This window comes from Macaca mulatta, chromosome 4, assembly GCF_049350105.2.
Source record: "Macaca mulatta isolate MMU2019108-1 chromosome 4, T2T-MMU8v2.0, whole genome shotgun sequence".
Taxonomy (NCBI): domain Eukaryota; kingdom Metazoa; phylum Chordata; class Mammalia; order Primates; family Cercopithecidae; genus Macaca; species Macaca mulatta.
Window position 1 is genome coordinate 118,990,202 of NC_133409.1, and position 19,329 is coordinate 119,009,530.

Below are 19,329 nucleotides of genomic sequence, written 5' to 3' on the forward strand. Positions count from 1 at the left end.
CATGGTGGTGTGTTACTGTAGTCCTAGCTACTAGGAAGGTTGAGGCAGAAGGATTGCTTGAGCCTGGGGGTTTGAGGTTATATCGAACCCTGATTATGCCACTGCACTCCAGCCTAGGTGACAGAAAAAAAAAAAAATCTCAATTAAAGAAAAAAGAGCTCAGAAAACAATTTATCATATCACTTCTGGCTTGGAAGAATTCATACAATTTTCATATTTCATTGCTTTATCCAGAATCTTGTTTTCAACTGATAATAGTGAGTTTTGTTTTGTTTCTGTAGTTTTTTTACTGTAGCCTTGTCACTGCATTTTTAACTGAATTTGTTTTAAGCATATCACTGGTAGATTTAAAATTTTATCAACACTGAAAAAAAGCAGGAAAAATCAAGGAAGCATGAGTTGACTTCTTTATGGATGCAGAGAAAAAACCTAAGAACAGATGATCCTTTGGGTCAAAGCAGAAGAAAGGATTCACTCATGCCTTTGTGTTTTATAAAACAGTATAAATAGCAAGACTCTCTGTGATTTTATTGAGATCATAATTTATAAACACAAATATCTATTGAGGCCAAGTATGCACTATATTGAGGAAATTGAACAAGTACATGTGAGGAAGAAATAGCTAGCATCCTCAGAATCATGAATAGTGCTTGTCAGACGGAAGGACCAACTAGCTGCTTTCTTCTACTTGTTCTTGATGTGGTCATCTGTTTCAATATTTTCAAAAAAGACAGAAATTTAAAATTTTCTACAGCATTTATAGATTATAAATGCCAACTGTTAATTGTTTTCTTTTCCTTTGTTTTTCTTTCATTTTCTTATTTTATTTCCCCTTCTTTTTTCTTCTTTTTCCTTTTATATTTTCTCCTTTCATTCCTTCATTCTTTCTTTCACCAGTATGTTCCAGGCTAAACACAAAATTTATAACAAAAATGTAGACAAAATAATTCAGCAAAATATTTTGTTTAATCATTGAGAGAATTCAGTGTTGATCATTAAAACAATGAGAAAATTATATAACTAATTGTTCACACAATTTAGTTAAAAGTTGTGATGACAGCAAACATCAATACATTTTTTGTATGGCTTAAAGGTTTAGGCATCATGTTGGCCTTCAGTAAACACTCTAACAATTAATCACTAGGTGTTTTGCTTGTCTTGATCACCATTCAGTTCACAAATTATCTCTTTCTTACTTCATTCTCCACACTTCTCTTCGTTGCAACCAGAAACAAGTTTAAATTATCAGTCTTTCATTATATTTATTCCAATTAGTGTTTTGCAAATACCTCTGATTCAGATTCATTAAGGAATAGATAGAGAGCTCATATTTCCAATACTCACCACTGAGTCTACTCTACTTACTATAGTGGAAGCCCTAGAGATAGGAGCCAGGTTATTAGATCTAAAGCTCTTAAGAGCATTGCATGTGCAGGTAGGTGTGGGATCTATTTTATTAGAGAAGTGTGTTATTCTGGTCATCTACTGATGAATTACTTTATAAATTACAAATAAACTGTAAAAACCATATTCATATTTTAGCCCTATTAAATGTAATATATTACATTATAAAACAATAATTTTGAAAGAAAACAATAATAAACAATGAAATTCAACTTCTAGGAACACTGCAATGTACATAAATTAATGTATATTTTAGATATATTTACATATTTCTCAGATTTGTATAGCTATGTCCTTGTGGCATTTACAATTTTAAATCAAGGATCCTGAATATCCAAAACAACTCTGAAAAAGAAGAAGAAAGTTGAAAATCTCATATTTTCTTACTTCAAAACTTACTATAAAAGTACAGTAATCAAAACTATGTGGTACTGGTATAAAGACAGACACATAGATCAATAGAATAGATTGAGAGACCAGTAGGCTGGATAGGGTGGCTCATGCCTGTAATTCAAATACTTAAGGAGGCTGAGGTGGGCCGATCACCTGAGGTCAGGAATTTGAGACCAGCCTGCCAAATATGGCGAAACCCTCTCTCTACTAAAAATACAAAAATTAGTTAGGTGTGGTGGCACTCACCTGTAATTCCAACTTCTTGGGAGGCTGAAGCACGAGAATCACTTGAATTACTGAGTTGGAGGCTGTAATGAGCCAAGATGGTACCAAGAATTTAAAGACTGGATATAAAACTTCACATATATTGTCAAATATTTTCCACAAGAATGTCAAGATGATTATTCTGTAAGAAATAGTTTCTATAATAAATTTTCTTGAGAAAACTGCATATCTACATATAAAATAATTAAATTGGCTGCTTAGCTTATAACTTTTAATAAAATAACTGAAAAATAGATCAAAATCTAACATAGACAGCCCAGATATAGGCCTACACATTTATAGTCAATAGATCCTTGACAAAAGTACCCAAAACTCACAATAAATAAAGGACAGTATCTTCAGTAAATCGTGTTGGGAAAACTGGATAATTGCATACAGAAGAATGGAATTGAACCCCTATCTCACCTTATACAAAAATCAACTCAAAATGTATAAAGACTTAAAGCTAAGACCCCAAAGTATAGAACTACTAGAAGAAACATTGAGGAAAAAAAAAAAAAAAAAAAAAAAAAAAAACAAAACTTGACTTGGTGTAGGCACCTGATATTTTTGGATATGATTCAAGAAGCACAGGGAACAAAAGCAAAGATAGCTAAATGAGAGTATATGAAACTAAAAAGCTTCTGTACAGTGAAGGAAATAACCAACAGAAAAAAGAGCAGCCTAAGAAATGGAAGAAAATATTTTCAAACTATACATCATATAAGGGGTTAATATTCAAAACATATAAGAAGTTCATACAATTCAATATCAATAAACAAACTGATTTAAACATAGGGAAGATACCTAAATAGACATTTTTTTTTTCAAATAATACATACAAATAGCTACTAAGTGTATGACAAAATGTTTAACATCAGTAATGCAAGTCAAAACTACAATGAGATGCTGCTTTGCATCTGCTATAATGGTGATAATCAAAAACACAAAAGGTAAGTGTTGGTAAGGATGTGGACAAAAGATAACTCTTTTACATTTTTACTTGGAATGTACATTAGCACAGCCATTATAAAAAGGCAGCATGGAGGTTCCTCAAAAAATAACAATAGAATTAACATTTGATCCAGGATTCCCACTTCTCTGTGTGTGTGTGTGTGTATATATATGTGTGTGTGTGTGTGTGTGTGTGTATATATATATATACACACACAAAGAAATGAAATCATTATGTCAAAGAAATACCTATACCTCTGTGTTCATTGCATAATTCACAATAGCCAACATATGGAATCAATGTAAGTATCTGCATTAGTCTGTTTTTGCATTGCTAAAATGTATGAAAATAGATATTTATAAGAAAAGAGGATTAATTGGCTCATGGTTCCTCAGGATGTACAGGAAGTATAGTGGCTTTTGCTTCTGAGGAGTCCTCAGGAACCTTACAATCATGGTGGAAGGCAAAGGATAAGCAAAATGTCTCACATGGCCAGAGCAGAAGGAAGAGAGAGAGGAAGGAAGTGCTATATACTTTCAAACAACCAGATCTCATGATAACTCACTCACTCACTCACTCACTCACTACCATGAGAACAGAATCAAGAGTATGGGGCTAAACCATTCATAAGAATTATTCCCCCTTGACTCAATCACCTTCTATCATGCCCCACTTACACACTGGGGATTAAAACTGAACATGAAATTTGGGTGGATATACAGATTCAAGTGATATAATTCTGACCCTGGACCTTCCCAAAACTCATGTCCTTCTCACATTGCAAAAGCCAATCATACCTTCCTGACAATCTCCCAAAGTCTTAACTTATTTCAGTATTAACTCAAATTTCAAAGCCCAAAATTTCATCTGAGACAAGGTAAGTTCCTTTTGCCTATCAGCCTGTAAAATTAAAAACAAATTAGTTACTTCCAATATACAGTACAGGTATAGGCATTTGGTAGATACTCCTATTGCAAAAGGGAGAAATGAGCCTAAAGAAAAGGGTTACAGCCCTCATGCAAGTCCAAAACCCAGCAGGGCAGTCGTTAGATCTGAAAGCTCCAAAATAATCTTTGAGTCCATGTCCCATATCCAGGGCACACCTATACAAGTGGTGGGCTCCCGAAACCTTGGTCACCTCTGCTCCTCTGGCTTTCCAGGGTTCAACTCCCACAGCTGTTCTCAAGGGCTGGTGTTAAGTGCCTTTGGCTTTTCCAGGCACAGGGTGCAAGCTGCTAATGGATCTACCACTCCAGAGATAGAAGGACAGTGGCCCTTTTCTCACTAGTCAGTGCCCCAACAGGGATTCTGTGTGGGGGTTCCCTCCCTATATTTCCCCCCATCACTGCCTTAGTAGAATTTCTCTGTGAGGGCTCCACCCCTGCAGTATGGTTCTGCCTGGAGATCCAGGCTTTTCCATGCATCCACTGAAAACTAGACAGGCTCCTAAGCCTTAGCCTTTGTACTCTGTGCATTTATAGGCTTAAAAATATGTGAAAGCTGTCAAGGCTCACAGTTTTTACCATCTGAGCTATACCTAGGCCCCTTTTAGCCACATCTGAAGCTGGAGCAGCTGGGATGTAAGTAGGGTCCTAAGGATACATGGGATAGCAGAGCCCTTGGCCTGACTCAGGAAACCATTCTTCCCTCCTAGGTCTCTGAACCTGTTGTGTGACAGGCTGCCATGAAGGTCTCTTAAATGCCTTCAAGGACTTTTTTCCCATTACCTTGGCTATTAACATTTGGACCCTCTTTACTTATGCAAATATCCCCAGTCTGCTTGAATTACTCCCCTGGAAACTTTTTTTTTTTCCTACAACATGGCCAGGAAGCAAATTTTCCAAACTCTTATACTCTGCTTCCTTTTTAAATGTGTTCCAGTTTCATTTCATTTTTTTTGCTTATGTATATGAACATAGGTTGTTAGAAGTAGCCTGGCCACATCTTGAACTTTTTGCTGCTTAGAAATTTCTTCTGTCATATATTTTAAATCATCTCTCTCAAGTTCAAAGTTTTCCAGATCCCTAGGGCAGGGGCAGAATGCCACCAGGTTCTTTGCTAATGCATAACAAAATTGACCTTTGTTCCAGTTATCAGTAAGTTCCTCATTTGCATCTGAGACCTCCTCAACCTGGACTTTATTTTCCACATCACTATCAGAATTTTGATCATAACAAATTAAGAAATCTCTAGGAAGTTACAAACTTTCCCTCATTTACCTGTCTTTTTTGAGCCCCCCAAACTATTCCAATCTCTGCCTGTTACCCAGTTCCAAAGCTGCTTCCACATTTTCAATATCTTTAGAACTATACCTTACTCCTCAGTACCAATAATTTGTATTAGTCCATTCTCTCATTGGTATAAATAAATGCCTTAGACTTGATAATTTATTTAAAAAAGGATTTAGTTGGCTCATGGTTCTGCAGGCTGTACATGGCAGCTTACAATCATGGTGAAGGCAAATGAGAGTCAAGACATCTCACATGGCCAGAGCAGGAGGAAGAAAGAGAGCAGGCAGTGCTACACACTTTTAAAAAAATCAGATCTCATGATAATTTACTCACTCACTATCATGAGAATAGCCCCAAGGGGATAGCTCTAATCCTTCCGTGAGAACTCTGCCCCTTGATCCAATTACCTCCTACCCAGCCCTACCTCCAACATTGGAGATTACAACTGAACATGAGTGGGAACAGAGATCCAAAGTATATTAGTGTCCATTGATGGATGAATGGATAAAAAAATTGTGAAATATACATATACATACACAATGGATCTACCACTCCAGAGTCTGAAGGACAGTAGCCCTTTTCTCACTAGGCAGTGACCCAGCAGGGATTCTGTGTGGGCGTTCCCACCCCACATTTCCCCTCCTCACTGCCTTAGTAGAAGTTCTCTGTGAGGGCTCCACCCCTGCAATAGGGTTCTGCCTGGAGATCCAGGCTTTTCCAGGATATATACACTGAAAACTAGTGTGTGTGTGTGTGTGTGTGTGTGTGTATACATATATAAAAAATATAGCATATATATATATATATCACAAACTCACACAATGGAATGTTATTAAACCTTACTGAAGAATGAAATTCTGTCATTTGTGACAACATAGGTAAACCTAGAAGATATTATACTAAGTGAAATATACCAACCACTGAAAGACAAATACTGCATGACCTCACTAACATGTGGAATTTAGGAGTGCTGAACTTGTAGAATAAGAGCATAGAAATGTAATTTCCAAGTGTTGAAGTGGAGATATGAGCTGAAGGAAAGCTAAGAATGACTGATCAAAGAAAACAGGGTTTCAGTGAGACAGGATGAATATAGTCTGAAGATCTATTTTAGAGCATGGTGACTATAGTTAATAATAGTATATCATATTTAAAAAGTGTTAATATATAAGACTTGAATTCTAGCATTCATGGCAATGTGTGTATGTGCCTACAGCAAATAGAAAATATGAACTCTATTATTTAAAAACAATTACCTTTATTTTATTTTATTTCTCTCCTCCACTTCCTCTTCATTCTCCTCCTCTTTCTCCTCCTACTTCTTATATATTTTAATTATGTCATTTTTCCATATGTTAAAAAATAAATGAAGTAATGTGTTATTTTTCTACACACAAAAATTAAAATTTTCATTCTAAAGCACTGAAATTACACCCAGATAATACTTTTTATCATTAAGGGTATACAAATGTGATGGTATAATGATTATATTTTGCCTGTATGTTTTTACATTGAATGAAAATAGTATTTCATTGGATCAATTTTAATTATTTCCAATAAAAATTTCAAATCTCATGATTTTACTTACAGCACAAAGTAAAAATAAAAGGATTTTTGCATATCACCTTAACATTTTAATGTACTTTAATAAGGTTCTAATTTATTACTCAAGGTTTTGCTTTATAAAGTACCAAATGTATTATTGTGCTCTTAATAAAATTAGTGATTGTTGTTTGTAATAGTTTATTCATGACACTAAATTTGGTAACTTTATTTAGGCAATTACATTAACCTGCTTTAAATTGTATCTTTTTACCTTTTAACTCAAGTTCTGAATTTCTTAAGATATCATAATAAAAGAGAACCAACGAGTATGGGTTTTTCAAGACTCTTTTGGCTTTTAATCCAGAATGTGCCTCTTATTAGTGATCTTGTATCAGTTACTTTTATGTTCTGCAACTCATATTCTCCCTTTCCCACACATGTTCAAAGTTGGAAAATCATTGATAGCTACATAATTTTCAAGGGCGTGTTACATATATACAGTGATCTCTCAGTATCCATCTGGGATGGGTTCTAGAAGTTTCTGCAGATATCCAAATCCAGAAATGCTAAAGTCCCTCATATAAAATGGTGCCGTATTTACATATACCCTATGGACTTCCTCTTGCACAGTTTAAATCATTTTTAGATCACTTATAATGTCTCGTACCACTCTAAGTGGTATGTAAATAGTTGTTACACTGTATTTTTTAGGGAATAATGACAAGGGGAAAATGTCTGCCCATGTTCAATATAGACGTGTTTTTTAGAAACATTTTCTATCTGCTGTTCGTTGAATCAATGGATATAGAACCCATGGATATAGGAAATTGACTATTTGAGATTAGACAGCCTCTCCTCAGTATTCAAGAGACAAGATGGAGAAAGACAATTAAGGTCAAGATCAGAACCTTGATTAGCTAGAGAAGTATTCTTAAAGTACACCAAAATTAAAGCCTGGTCTATTTTAACAAATCAGTCATTTAAAACCAAGGTTAGAGATCATGGTTGGGTCAGGTTGAAATTCTTGAAACAAGCACATTTTTAAAAAGAAGGAAAAGATGTGAGATTCGCCACTGAAGTTAAAATGCTAGAAAAAGAGGGTGGAAATATAATTCCACATATATGTACATATTTATTAAAAACCTGTCATTCACAATGGTTTTACAGATTCCATGGGAACACATGGTTCTTCATTATAAGGAGCTTTAACCATATGGTGAATGAAAGGTTGAATCCAGTTCTTCAGCCTAGGGTATGAGAGATTAAGTAGCAGCCACTGGAACAGGCTATTTAAATGTCAAGCAAGATAAGACTTGGGTAAATGACTGGAATAATAGACAGGGGGCAGCAGTGAACAAATGGAGCATCACATTTAGCCAACTGCTCTCCATGTCTGTGAGTTGTAAGTTAGTGATACTTCAGGGTAAGTAAAGTGTGAGTTGGTTAGATAAAAGACAGTATTTTTTGTCTAAGAAAGGAACTGCTCGTAATATTTTCCTTTTAGTTTCTGGCACACGTATTAACATTGATATACATATATTATAATCCATGAATATGGATTTTTCAAGATTCTTTTGGCTTTTAATCCAGAACCTGCCTCTGGATTTTAGCTTATGTATGGCTAAAATCCTCAAATATATTGGATCATTTATTCTAACTTAGATGTCAAAAGAGGTACTTTTTATTTCTCCCCCATCCACCTTTGGGATTTTGTTAAAACAAGTTGGAGGACAAAAGTGTGTGTTCAGTTAACATTTTTTATGCTCTGTGTTTATATGCCCTTTTTCCAAAATTAGATAACCAAATTGAATTAAATGTATAACTATGCAATCAGCTTCTTCTGGTTATCCTCGCACATTCCCCCATGATCCAAATTTTCCTACATCTACATTTCTCCACTGATGTAATTCCACTCTGAAAATGAAAGCTGTATACCCTAAATGAAAACATGGTTCAACTGAAATAAAATAAAAATAAAATTCAAGTTAATAAGTGTAATATTGTTTTATTTCAAAAAAGGAAATATTTCTCTTTTATTTAATCTACCAATTTTTCAAGAAAAATAAAAATATTTAATATATTGTATAAATTATATACTTTTAAATATTTTTTCTGCTTCATCATGGTAACAAACATTGGTTAAACATGTATATATATGATGTGAAAAAAATAAAATTTAAAAGCTGTTGGAATCACAATAATCACTTTAAGCTTTGAGAAAAATGTTACTGCAATCTGTGTCACATGTAGTTAAAATTTCTATTCTCAGATTATAGATTAAGTTGTTTTCTAATTTGTTTTGTTCTGTACAATGACTAGAGGGAATTAAAAGAAGTCAAGGACGAAAACCTCCTATCTTCTTAGTTAGTAACCCTTGTTATAGATTAACTTTCCCTTTGTTATTTTACTTAGCTTAGACCAGATAACAGAAAACATATGACTATTACACTTTCTGTTAAATAGGTTAAATATACCCTTCCCAAAAAGAAACACTGCCTGTAACAAATCAAATTGCTATACGTATATTCCAACCTTGTATGAATAATGTAGCCCTGTTGAAAATTCTTGTTTCTGACTACATAAATGAAATTTTAACTTTTCTACTTTGAAACACTGATTCTTGGAGTAGTGTTTCCAGCTGGTCCATTCTCACACTTCACTTGAATAGACTCTCTTTGAATTAGATTCTGCTTCCTTTGATTATTTTAGGTTGACATTACACACACACACACACACACACACACATATACATGTTTTAACCTTGCTTCAGAATAGTATCCTTTGACATCCACAGGGGATTGGTTCCAGGAATCCTCATGCATACCAAAATCCATGGATGCTCATGCCCTTACATACATAAAATAGTATGTTATATGCATATAACTCAAGCACATTCTCTCACATACTTTAAATCAACACTATTATTACTTATCATACCTAATACAATAAAATGCTATGTTAGTATTTATACTGTGTTGGTTTTTAAATTTGAGTTATTTTTAATTGTTTTTTTAAATATATATATATATATACACACACACACACGCATATATATATATTATACTTTAAGTTCTGGGGTACATGTGCAGAATGTGCAGTTTTGATACATAGTTATACACATGCCATCATGGTTTGCTGCACCCTTCAACCTGACATCTACTGTCCCTCCCCTAGCCCCTCAAACCCAAACAGGCCCTAGTGTGAGATGTGTCCATGTGTTCTCATTGTTCAAGTCCCACTTAATGAGTGAGAACACGAGGTGTTTGGTTTTCTGTTTCTGTGTTAGTTTGTTGAGAATGATGGCTTCCAGCAAAGGACACAAACTCATCCTTTTTTATGACTTCATAGTATTCCATGGTGTATATGTGCCACATTTTCTTTATCCATTCTATCATTGATGGACATTTGGGTTGGTTCCAAGTCTTTGCTATTGTGAACAGTGCTGGAATAAACATAACGTGTGCATGTGTCTTATAGTAGAATGATTTATAGTCCTTTGGGTATATACCCAGTAATGGGATTGCTGGGTCAAATAGTATTTCTAGTTCTAGATCCTTGAGGAATCTGCACACTGTGTTTCACAATGGTTGAACTAATTTACACTCCCAGTGTAAAAGCATTCCTATTTCTCCACATCTTCTCCAGTGTTTGTTGTTTCCTGACTTGTTAACAATTGCCATTCTAACTAATGGTATCTCATTATGGTTTTGATTTGCATTTCTCTAATGACCAGTGATGATGAGCGTTTTTTCATACATTTGTTGGCCACATAATTGTCCTTTTTTGAGAAATGTCTGTTCATATCTTGCCCACTTTTTGATTTTTTTTCTCTTGTACATTTGTAAATTCTTTGTAGATTCTGGATATTAGCCCTTTGTCAGATATATAGATAGCAAAAATTTTCTCCCATTTTGTAGGTTGCCTGTTTATTCTGATGATAGTTTCTTTTGTTGTGCAGATGCTCTTTAGTTTAATTAGATCCCATATGTCAATTTTGGCTTTTGTTGCCATTGCTTTTGGTGTTTTAGATATGAAATCATTGCCTATGCATATGTCCTGAATGGTATTGCTTAGGTTTTCTTCTGGGTTTTTTTATGGTTTTAGGTCTTACATTTAAGTCTTTAATCCTTCTTGAATTAATTTTTGTATAAGATGTAAGGAATGGATCCAGTTTCAGTTTTCTGCATATGGCTAGCCAGTTTTCCCAACACCATTTATTAAATAGGGAATCCTTTACCCATTGCTTCTTTGTGTCAGCTTTGTCAAAGGTAAGATCGTTGTAGATGTGTGGTGTTATTTCTGAAGTCTCTACTCTGTTCCTTTTAGTCTATATATCTGTTTTGGTACCAGTATCATGCTGTTCTGGTTACTGTAGCTTTGTAGTATAGTTTGAAGTCAGATAGCATGATGCCTCCAGCTTTGTTCTTTTTGCTTAGGATGGTCTTGGCTATGCAGGCTATTTTCTGGTTCCATATGAAGTTTAAAGTAGTTTTTTCCTATTCTTTGAAGAAAGTCAATGGTAGCTTGATGGGGATAGCATTTAATCTATAAACTACTTTGGGAAGTATGGCCACTTTCAGGGTATTGATTCTTCCTGTCTATGAACGTGGAATGCTTTTCCATTTGTTTGTGTTCTCTTTTATTTCCTTGAGCAGTGGTTTGTAGCTCTCCTTGAAGAGTTCTTCACATCCTAAGTAAGTTGTATTCCTAGGTATTTTATTCTCTTTGTAGCAATTCTGCATGGGAATTTACTCATGATTTGGCTCTCTGTTTGTCTGTTATTGGTTTATAGGAATGCTTATGATTTTTGTACATTGATTTTGTATTCTGAGACTTTGCTGAAGTTGCTTATCAGCTTAAGGAGATTTGGGGCTGAGACTATGTGGTTTTCTAAATATACAATCATGTCATCTGCAAACAGGGACAATTTGACTTCCTCTTTTCCTATTTGAATACTCTGCATTTCTTTCCCTTGCCTGATTGCCCTGGCCAGAACTTCCAATACTATGTTGAATAGGAGTGGTGAGGGAGGGCATCCTTTTCTTGTGCTGGTTTTCAAAGGGAATGCTTCCTGCTTTTGCCCATTCAGTATGATATTGGCTGTGGGTGTGTCAGAAATATCTCTTATTATTTTGAGCTATGTTCCATCGATACCTAGCTTATTGAGATTTTTTAGCAGGAAGGGGTATTGAATTTTGTCAAAGGCCTTTTCTACATCTATTGAGATATTCATGTGGTTTTTGTCATTGGTTCTGTTTATTTGATGGATTATATTTATTTATTTGCATATGTTGATCCAGACTTGCATCCCTGGGATGAAGCCGACTTGTTCGTGTTGGATAAGCTTTTTGATGTGCTGCTGGATTTGATTTGCCGGAAATTTTTTGAGGATTTTCGCATAGATGTTCATCAGTGATGTTGGACTAAAATTTTCTTTGTTTATTCTCTCTCTGCAAGGTTTTGGTATCAGGATGATGCTGGCCTCATAAAATGAGTTAGGGAGGATTCCCTCTTTTTCTATTGTTTGGAATCATTTCAGAAGAAATGGTACCAGCTCCTCTTTGTACCTCTCATAGAATTCAGCTGTGAACTGTTCTGGTCCTGGAGTTTATTTGGTTGGTAGGCTATTAATTACTGCCTCAATTTCAGATCTTGTTATTTGTCTATTTAAGGATTTGATTTCTTCCTGCTTTAGATTTGGGAGGGTGTATGTGTCTTGGAATTTATCCTTTTCTTCTAGATTTTCTAGTTTATTTGCATAGAGGTGTTTATAGTATTCTCTGATGGTAGCTTTTATTTCTGTGGGATCAGTGGTGATATCCTCCATATCATTTTTTATTGCATCTATTTGATTCTTTCCTCTTTTCTTCTTTATTCTTCTGGCTAGCAGTCTACCTCTTTTGTTGATTTTTTTTTTTTTTTTTCTCAGAAAACCAGCTCCTGGATTCATTGATTTTTTTGAATTGTTTTTCATGTCTCTATCTCCTTCAGTTCTGCTCTAATCTTAGTTATTTGTTGTCTTCTGCAAGCTTTTGAATTTGTTTGCTCTTGCTTCTCTAGTTCTTTTAATTTTGAGGTTAGGTTGTCGATTTTAGATCTTTCTTGCTTTCTCTTGTGGGGATTTAGTGCTATAAATTTCCCTCTAGAGACTGCTTTAAATGTGTCCCAGAGAATCTGGTACGTTGTATCTTTGTTCTCACTGGTTTCAAAGAACACCTTTATTTCTGCCTTCATTTCATTATTTACCAAGTAGTCATTCAGTTATCCATAATTGTTTCAGTCTACAGATATGGATCCTGTGGATGAAGAGAACCAAATGTACCTACTATTTGTTTCCCTGTCCCACACACAAGGTAGCTGGTTGCCTACTTTTTCCTAACTATCACATTCTGAATGTATTATCTTATGAGCCTTTCAATCAAACAAATGCCTTTTATTTGTCCTACAATTTTCCAAAGGCAGAGTTTAAAAATATTTTAAAATCTCACTTGGAATTTCTTTCAGCTACAAGTCTATGGCTTTTAAAATGAAACATACATAGAAAATCATACTAGGAAGTACTGATTAGCTCTGTTAACTTTAAGACTGTGGTGAACTTATGTCTAACTATGAAACCAAGCCTTCTGGTATAGTATCTGTCAGTGTAAAAGGAATTTATTTTAGATATTTTTCTACATTATACTTAATATTATAAATAAAACAAATAAATGCCTAATCCCAACTATCCAACTTTGGTATACTTTCTTTTTTTGGTATATTTTCTTTTTTTTGTAAATTATTTTCTACATTATGCTGATATATGTGTTAAATACATAGAATCTAACTAGGTTTTAAAAGAATAAATGATATATGACATAGATGACTCAACCATGAATTAATTTTACTTTTTAAACCAATTTTGAGTTCACTTTAAGTTTCCTTTACATAAGTAGACATATACCTAGTTATCAAGGTAAATACAAATATACCAATTTTATACATCAATAGTGTGGGTACATTTCTGCTACAGTAAATATTTTATATAATTAGTAATATGTATTCCATGTGTATATTTCAAGCATTTTTATCCAAATTTATCTTCCCTTGGTCATCACTAATTTTTATACCATATACTTGTAACAAAAATGCTGATCAACTGGATCATTTTTCACAGAAGAAAGCTTCACGAGAAATTAGCATATGTTAGAAGAAGAAAAACAGAGAGAATACAATGAGGAACATTTTGTTTGTGAGGAAGATTAGAATTTAATTCTTCAAAACTGTCAGAGCCTCTACTCTATGGTAGCTTTCAGAATACAATTCGATTTTTCATTTATTTTAACACTTTTTCTACTCTCCTGAGAAAGACAACTATTTATATTTTTATATTCGACTAATATATAGTTCACAGACGTCATTTCTTTGAGGTTCTTCACGATGTTGTGAGTCAGGAAGCTTAACATTTTTGGCTACGTTTAAGTGATATATTGAAACTAACTTGTACTGACCTATGAACACAAGCTAAGGGTAAATAAAGCAGGACCTAGAATTATTATTATTTTATGTTTTGGCATAAGTGTTGAGTGATCTTTTCGTTTTTTAGCATTGCAGTGGAGAGTCAAGAATATAAACCACTAACATAATGCATCTCTTGCATGGTTTCAGGTACAAATAAGTAAAGTGTGTTGACTTTTTCTTTTTCCACTTCCCTTTTTAATCTTGCCTCCCAAATGGCTGTTAGGGATGCATATTTCATCCCTGATTCCACAGATCTTGTTCCATCATCATATTTACATTGCTGTAATATCTTGCTAACTGTACTGATAGCATTTTCCTCTTTCTTTATTTAGTCCATTCTTCACATTTCAGAAACAATAATTTTTTCTCACATTTCAATTCAGTAGATGTTCATAATTGGTATAATGAAATCCAACCATTCTCCCGAAATCTGAAAATATGTCTGTTATGCCCTTTAAAACAGATTGAATGTCAAGCAGAATATATCTATACAAACACACACAAGATATATAATATATATACTGCCTCCTCTAATATCAGTAGTGCTATGATTCTTTTCATGAAATACTTCTTTTTTTCCAACAAGTTTTAGTGGACAACCCATATACCTAAAGTTAATTCAAATTGTTTATTTTATATGACTTAGAAAAAATAGTTTAGTAAAAATAGAAAACTAAAATTTTATATTAAATATTAGATAAATCAGCATTGGAAAAAAAACACCGCATAGAGTTATTGGTGTAATTGTAATTACTCGTTACATTACATTATTCAGATTTAGATAAAATACATTTATACCTCCTGTGTTATGCCAAATATAAACAAGAATTTAAAATCATTTAAAAGGAAATAATGAATATTAGATTTATTGTGCAATGTCTTTTCTTACACACACAGTTGCAATAGCAATGACACATTGGTAAATTTCTAAAGCAATTGAATTTACTATACACAAAATAATATTTGAATATTTTAGAAAACCTAGAACAGACTATAATGACCAGTAAAGCAGTTCCAACCACTAAAGAAAAAAAAATACATTTTTGTTGAATTATACAGTGCAAGGCATTTTGCATTATTTTCCTTTAGAGACTCATGTCTAAGTTGCATAGATGAAAAATAAACTTCTGTAGCATCTGTCTGTTAGAGGCAAATATACTACTATAGTTTTTAATTTGTGAAACAACACAGCAGGCCAAAAATGTAAACTAGGTAAAAATTAAGAGTAAGATAAACTATTCATTCCTCTTACCCTTGATAGAATGAAATTGCAAATACATACATAAGCAAATGAATAGTTATAAACGTAAGATTGACTTTGTAAAAGATGAATATTTCTTCTGAAATCTATCCAAAATAAATATTGTTTTTAGTTTAGTCTCTGGAATAAAAATGTTTCAACAATTTTAAGATTTAGACAAAGCCATCTGGGCTCTTCTCCTCCCCTTTTTTTCTCCAGGAAGCTCTGCTACATAAACTTCTGTAGTGGACAACATGAGGTAACACCCAGATTGAAATTCAGGAGTGGTACACCCAGTTTCTACAAGGACAGCTCTCAGCTGCTAGCCTCTCCTTCAAATATAGATGAAGAAAGACACCTTGCCCAGGGTGATGATTTCTTCATGAGATGGCTTTCTTCCAATGAGTGATTAATATTGAGATATAAAAGCCCAACCTTCTTACTTCAACTTGAGACAGCTTTGAGGTATCATCCCAGCATCAGAGCTACCAATAAGCACAGCTGAGGCCCTTGTATGGGAGGACTGCAGCCCATACTGAGTCCTGCTTCCTCCGATCCCTTCCACAAGTATTTATACCTAGAACACGCTCCAATAAACTGCCTGCATACTAACATCCATCTCCTAGGTTGTTTCTCAAGAAGTCAAACAAAAAACTCACCCCTTTTTGTACATTCCTTCACATAGTCTTAGTATGCATAATTCAAAGAATATATATTTTAGAGTAAGCTAGTCCTTTAGAGTCCAAGCTCTGTAGGGCCTGCAGTAACATGCAGTTGCCCCAGAAATACTAAACTAATGAAGTAGTTTTTTCCAAAATGTATGGAAACTAACCAATAAAGCAATAGTTTTATTATAATAATAAGTATTATTCTCTAATATGGGACATCTGTTGCTAAGTACTTGAAAATCAATGTATTATCTATTTACTACTCTGTTAAAATTAATTGTTAGGATTAGTGAAGTACTGAGAAAACAACAAAAATCGGTTTTGTTTCTGTTTCTTTGAGACAGAGTCTCACTGTCGTCCAGTCTGGAGTGCAGTGGCAGTGATCCCAGCTCACTGCAAACTCTGCCTCTCTGGTGATAGCTATGCTTCAGCCACCAGAGTAGCTAGAATTACAAACTAGAGATGAGTATTTGTCATGTTGCCCAGGCTGGTCTTGAATTTCTGGCCTCATGTAATCTGCCAGCCATGGCCTCCCAAAGTGCTGGGATTACAGGTGTGAGCGACCACTCCCGGCCCAAAAGAGGATTTTAATTATGAATTTGTTACTAACTAAATATGTCGCCTTGGGCAGCCACTTAATTTCTGTAGATTTCAATCTTCTCTTTAATAAAATGAATGTTTAAACCAAAATAGTATGTCTTCTTTCAAGAAAAGTCTGGCAGGAGAAGGATAATCCATAATAAGAGATGAATACAAAAAAAAAAAAAAATACATCCACATGTTCAGACAAATGATAGTTTGTTGATTCTAAATATCATAAAAAGAAAGCTTTGATTATGGTTAGAAATAGTGAAAGTTTCCATGTGAGCACTGTGGTTGATATTCTATAGTATAGAACTGTCATTCAAAAGTAAAACACCCAGTTTCAGGATCAAATTCTCCAGTCTCCTGGTATCGAGGTTAGCTATGGAAGTAACTTTCCTTTGAGGAAAAGTGAAATATTGTATTTGTGGAATCAGATTTTAAGTATCTGTTGCACTTTCTCCAAATTTTCTCTTCTCTTCTGGCTAGATGAAGAGATTGACAAGGCCTTAAGGGAAGCTGGACCACACAATGAAAGGAGCTGGGATCCTGGATCATCGTGTGGATAAAGGCAGCCTGCCAACAAGACACTGATACTGTATTGTTAACTATGAAGTAGACTTTTCTTGTTACTAAACTACTGCCATTTTGTTCTGTGATAGTGATTATTCTAGCAACAGTCATTACCAGAGTGAAGTTTAATATTATTTATTTCAAAATGTTTCCCCTTCGATCCCTGCTTCCCTTTAGATTATACATGCCCTGAGATAGTTCATTACATAAAATAAAATTCAGCCGGCAATTATCTGTAAACTACCAAAATATGGCATTATTCTATTATTTTATATGCATGACAAGCACTGGCACCTTCTTGATCTAGTTATATCACTTATTAAACATTAGTGCCATATACCATTTTGTAGCATTTTAAAATCTAAATTATTGCAATCTGTCAATACACAAAAACTATATCATAATAAAATATGCACACTTTTCCATTCTGTAAATTTGTTAGTTTCCTTCTGAGATGTACATATTAAAAAGAATGTGATGAATTAGCAGAAATACAAGAAAATCTGCCAATAATATAACAGTTTAGAAATAAAACCAATCAGAAAATGCTTAAATAATTAAATTTTATTCCAATTCATTAGGGAAAAATTGGCTTGAGAGAAAATTTAACATAATATTAAATTACATAATAGATTTGATGAACATGATTGATAATAAAGTAGTTGATGAATTAAATGGAAATCATGAGAAATTTGATTTGCTAAATATTCTGCATTTAAAAATAAAAACAGTTGAACTTAGTGTTAACTAGCTTTTAGGTTTTAGAAATCATTAATTTCTCCTTTCAGCAATTAGTACTTGCTATGTATCAAACACTATGTTTATCAGTTGGAGAACAAAAATTATTAGACTTGGCCCCTGTCATAAACAGCTCTCATTCTAAGAAGAAATAAAATAGTAAGTCTATAAAATAGAAACAGGGGCTAAAGGTAGTTGAAAAGCATCAGGCAATCATCTCTTCTCTCTACCTTCCTGCCATTCCTGCATAACCCACGTTATTCTTCAGAATGATATTTTTAAAAGTTAATCACTTTATTTCATGCCTTGAAATACATCCCCTAATAATTAGTACCTAATTGTTTCTCACTGGGCTTAAAACGGTTTCAACACTGCTTTCTCTCTCCTGACAGCCTTATGAGATTGCTTCTGCCTAAGTTCCCTCCTTATCTAACACTATCCTCCCTCTTACCCTCTAGACACTTTGGGTTTCTTTCTGTTTTCACATACATCAAATATACCTTATGCTCTTAGGAACTGCTGTTTCCTCTGCCTGGGTTTTCCATTTCTCAAATCTTTGTATGGCCAATTGGTCCTTTAACTCTAAACATTAAGATGTCAGTTCCAATGATGCTGCACAGAACTATTGTATAGACCATCCTCTCTAAAGTTTATCAGTTTTCTAATGACCTTTATATTTTACTATTTTTAGATCTTTGTAGCTTTTGTTACTCTGTAAAAATATATTTATATGCATTTTTTTACTTCTTTGTGACTTGACCCTCTCTATTAAAATTTAATTTTTATGATAAGCAAGACTTGGTATCTATGTCTTACTGCTTTATCTTCAACAATGAGAATCATTCTTGGTGTATATATTAACTGCTTTAAAAATTGTTGAATTTTAAATGAATGAGTGAGGACAAAATTATAAACCAGATTGAGTATGGGTTGAGTCTTGAAGGGTGAGTAGACTCTAACCAAAAATAGATTCCTCCTTAGTAAATAATAACAATGCATCAATATTATTTTATTAAATGTTACAAACGCATTATACTGATGTATAATGTTAATGACAAGGTGAAACTGGGTATGGGACATACAGACACTGAGTTTATTGTATATGTACAACTGTTCTAAAAAGTAACACCTACTTACAGGACAGTGTCACATAAAAATGCAAAAACGATGTGTCACCGTCAGGATCCAGCCCAAGCTGAAGACCGAGGGGAGTAGGTGGATGAGCGGGGGCAACTGAAA